Below are 4,528 nucleotides of genomic sequence, written 5' to 3' on the forward strand. Positions count from 1 at the left end.
CAATATTAAAATATTTCCTCTAATTAATCCCCTTTTAATGTGCATGAATTTCGTGCACCGGGCCACTAGTAGAGGGGATAAATGGTGATGGAAAATAAAATAAATAAATATAAAAAAAACATATATGCATTGGCCATAGACACAGACAATAGTGTTGTAAGGGCCAAGGAAGGAGGGCAGGGGCTCAATGGATGTGAGCAAAGGGGTCGTTATTGAGGACATCTGCAATAGTGTCAACAATAAAAATTTAAATTAAAAGAAATAAATTTTTTTCAAAGTCCTCATAACACACAGAAAAAATTGTAACTATGTCAGGTAATGGATGCTAACTAGATTTACTGTGGTGAGCATTTCACAATATATACAAACTAGAGGCCTGGTGCACAAAAATTCGTGAAGGGCAGGGGCTCAATGGATGTGAGCAAAGGGGTTGTTATTGAGGACATCTGCAATAGTGTCAACAATAAACAATTTAAATTAAAAGAAATAATTTTTTTTCAAAGTCCTCATAACACACACAAAAAATTGTAACTATGTCAGGTAATGGACGCTAACTAGATTTACTGTGGTGAGTATTTCACAATATATACAAACTAGAGGCCTGGTGCACAAAAATTCATGTACTGGGGGGTGGTCCCTCAGCTCAGCCTGCCCCCTCTCACAGTCCAGGACCCCTCAGTGGATGTCTTACTGTGGGGAGCAGACCTAAGCTGCAGTCTGGCCTCACTCTGTGGGAGGCGACCGGGCTGATCAGGGGAAGGTGCCGCCCTCATCACCTCGCTGCTGCTGCCACTGCCGGCTACCGCAGCCGCCAAAGTGTTTTCATCAACACGGAGTCCAGTCCCTTCACCACGAAAAAATGACAACTTTCTTTAGGCATTTTCAAGATGTCTCTTTCATAGGACATGACATTTCTTTCTTTCTTTTTTTATCCTCACCTGAGGATATTTTTCCATTGATTTTTAGAGAGCATGGAAGAGAGAGGGAAAGACAGAGAGAAACATCAGTGTGAGAGGGAACACTTTGATTGGTTGTCTCCTGCATGAGCCCTGACCTGGGCCCTGGCCAGTGAGGAGCCTGCAACCGAGATACATGCCCTTGATCAGAATCAAACCCAGACCCTGCAGTCGGAAGGTCGAGGCTCTATCCACTGAGCCAAACCGGCTAGGGCAGGATATGACATTTCTTAGCTCTCCAGCAGTGGACCTACGTTTTTTCCTCCAGGAGTGAGGTGGAAAAACCCTAGATCACCTTCTTGGATTCTTATTACCCAAGTTACCAAGAACATAACCAGTGGCGTACAGGGAGCTTAGCCAATGAGCGGTCAGAAAAGGTGTTTCCTCTGTAACTCACACGCAGAGGCGGACTACCAGCACACCGCGAAGCTGGCAGGCCCTCTTCTCTCAGGGCCTGCGCCATCCGTGGCTTGCCTCACCACGCACACAGTCCCCTCCCACCCACCTGTGCACGCAGCCTCCTCCTGAGCGGTCGTGATGTTACGGCGTCCTGGACAATTTGCATATTACTTCTTGATAGATAGATAGATAGATAGATAGATATTGAATCATTGTGTCATACACCTGAAACTAATACAATGTTATATGTCAATCATTTCTGAATTAAAAATAAAATTTTTAATCTGCATGATCTGAATCATACCTCATAAGGTTGGATGAACATTGAATCAAGTTATATATATATATAATATATATATGTACACAAGGTATATATACGCAGTTTTATATATAGTATATATACATATACTACATATATAGTGTGTGTGTATTTTTAAATTAATATTAGTGTTAGAGAGAGGGTCAGGGTTTGGTCTTTCAGTTAGAGTTAGGATTAGATACAGAGAACAGACTGACAGCTGTTAGAAGGGAGAGGGTTTGGCGGGCCGGGTGGAAAAGCTGATGGGATTTGGAAAAAAACTTGATGCCTTTCCTTCCCTCTCTTCTTCCCTGTCAGGCCTGCATCTCCTAAACTCTAAGGGGCCCCACGAGACTTGCAACCAGGAGAGCAATGGGCAGCAGCGGCTCGTCCCAGGCTCACCCCCTGAACCTGACCCAAGGCCCCCTTTTCTCTGACTTCTCAGTGAACCAAAGCATCCCCACTTAGGCTCTCTTCTGTTGCCTCTCTTATCATAAGTCCTTTCTTAAAAGAAATAAAAATTTAAAAATCTCAGAGACACAAACAACAGTGTGGTGATTACCAGAGGGAAAGGGGGTGGGAGGGGATAAAAGAGAGTGGAGGGGGGATAAATGGTGATGGAAGGAGACTTGACTTTGGGTGCTGACAACACAAAACAATATACAGATGATGTGTATAGAATTGGTTATATCATTTTATTAACCAATGTCAACCCAATAAATTCAATAAAAATATTTTTTAAAGTAAGAAAAAAGAAAAAAAAATATTTACTCACGTTGTAGCGAGTGTGAGCGCTTCACTCCTTTTTGTGGTCCGACGATATCTCATTGTCAGGATGGACCACATTTTGTTTATTCCCTCATTGGTTAGCGGACATTTCGCTTGTTTCCACAATTTGGTTATTGTAAATAATGCTGCTATAAGCATGCAGGTACCGTGGGTTTTTTGTTTGTTTGTTTTTGTTTTTAGTTAATCCTCACCCAAGGATTTTTTTCCATTGATGAGAGAGAGAGAGAGAGAAACATCAATGTGTGAGAGAGAGACACATTGTTTGGTTGCCTCCCACACGTGCCCCAACCGGGGCCAGAGTTTGAACCTGCAACCCAGGAATGTGCACTTGACCGGGACTCGAACCCGAAACTCTTTGGTGCACAGGCCAACACTCTAACCACCGAGCGAACCGGCCAGGGCAGGTACAGTGTTTGTTTGAACACTGTTTTCAATTCTTTTTTTTTTGCAGCTATATAACTTTATTCGACCATCAGCATTAGTTCTCGTCCGCATTAACAGTGTAGATTTTTGGAAGTGGTGACAGGCACATAGGTGACCACTGTATTCGGCTTGCTTGGTGAGTCTTCATCCTCATTTCGTTTTCTGGACAAACGTGCCCGGATCCGACATGGGGCAACCCTTCCTACTCCGGCCCAGAAGCTTCGTTGAGCCTGGTGTACGTCCGCGGTCCCCATCTCCTTCAGGGCGACTTTCCGGGTCTCCCTGAGGGCCCGGGATCCGACATGGGACATCCCTTCCTCCTCCGGCCCAGAAGCTTCCTTGAGCCTGGTGTCGATGCGCACGTCCGCGGTCCCCACTTCCTTCAGGGCGACTTTCCGGGTCTCCCTGAGGGCCCGAGGGGCGCGCCTTGAACCCCACGCGCTGGGTGCGCTTGTGGAGGTAGATGGTGTGCTCCCCGGTCACCACCTCGGTGATGGCGGAGGGGCCCTTCTTCTCGCCTCCCTTCTTCGCGGGAGCCATCACGCCCAGCAAGTTGGAAAGAGCGCGGGGTGTTGTGGGAGAGGGAGCTGTTTTCCATTCTTTTGAGAATATACTCAGAAGTCAATCTCCTAGGTCAGACGATAATCTTTAATTTTTTGAGGCCCTGACAAGCTGTTTTCCACAACTTGTGCACCGTTTCCCATTCACACCACCAGTGCACAAGGGTTCAAATTTCTCCACATTCCGGCCAGCACTGTTATCTCCTCTTTCCTTTGTTTTTAGTGACAGCCAGGCTCATGGGTGTGAGTTGGCACTTCAATGTGGTCTGCATTTCCCTAGTGACTGGTGCTGCTGGGCCTCTTTTCAAATACTATCGTGTGTGCTCTTTGGAGGCGTGTCGAGTCCTTGCCCATCGGCACGTATTGCTTTTGAAATCTGGTTGTGCCCTAACAAATACCTTGCGCCCCAGCTCCTTCTCTGCCCGCCGAGCGCCCCACAGCTATGTCCCTAACCACTGTGCTGCCTGGCCTTCCTCCTGTGGGCTCAGTCTCTGCTCACCTCTGGGCCACAGGGGGTCTCGAAAAGAGGCTCCAACTGGCTGAGACACAAAACACAGCAACCAGCTTTCACATGAGGTCTCCAGGCCTGGGGAACAGTCTTCCCCTAATTCCTGGTCAGCTGTCACCTCAGGTGCTCCTTACAGCGGGGTTCATGCCCTCTCATTCCCCCCTCCCCCTCCCTGTCCACCTCACACATACACCCGCTGTGACCCTCCCTCCCACTCCTGAAGGGAAAGAAGTCATGGAGAGCACCCCGTGCCCTCCCAGCCCGTACCCGTCCTCCATCGGCACCTATCTGCCCTGCTTCCCTCCTCCCCCCAGGCCCCTTGTTCCCATCTGGAGCTGGTCCCTCCCCCGCATCTGGTCCTGTCCCTCCACCTGAAGGATGTCATCCCTCAGTCAGCCCAGCTTTTGTGTGCCTCTGACCTTCACCACTCCATCCCCCCTCGCCCCCCGCTGTGGGCTCAAACAGATCCAGCCTGGTCCCGGCTCTGCCACGTTCTGCCTGTATGAGAGGCCGATCCACCTCCCCAAACCTCAAGTTCCTTGTCTGTAGGACGGGGCTTTGCCAGGCTCTAGTGAGGGTGGCGAGAGGGAACACG

At 48.3% G+C, this 4,528-nt stretch overlaps 1 pseudogene; it reads right to left on the reverse strand.

Moving 5' to 3' along the window:
* Positions 1-2,920: 2,920 nt before the first annotated feature.
* On the reverse strand, positions 2,921-3,405 carry LOC102252886 (annotated as a pseudogene).
* Positions 3,406-4,528: the final 1,123 nt, after the last annotated feature.

The sequence above is a fragment of the Myotis brandtii genome, unplaced genomic scaffold (genome assembly GCF_000412655.1).
Source record: "Myotis brandtii unplaced genomic scaffold, ASM41265v1 scaffold193, whole genome shotgun sequence".
NCBI lineage: Eukaryota > Metazoa > Chordata > Mammalia > Chiroptera > Vespertilionidae > Myotis > Myotis brandtii.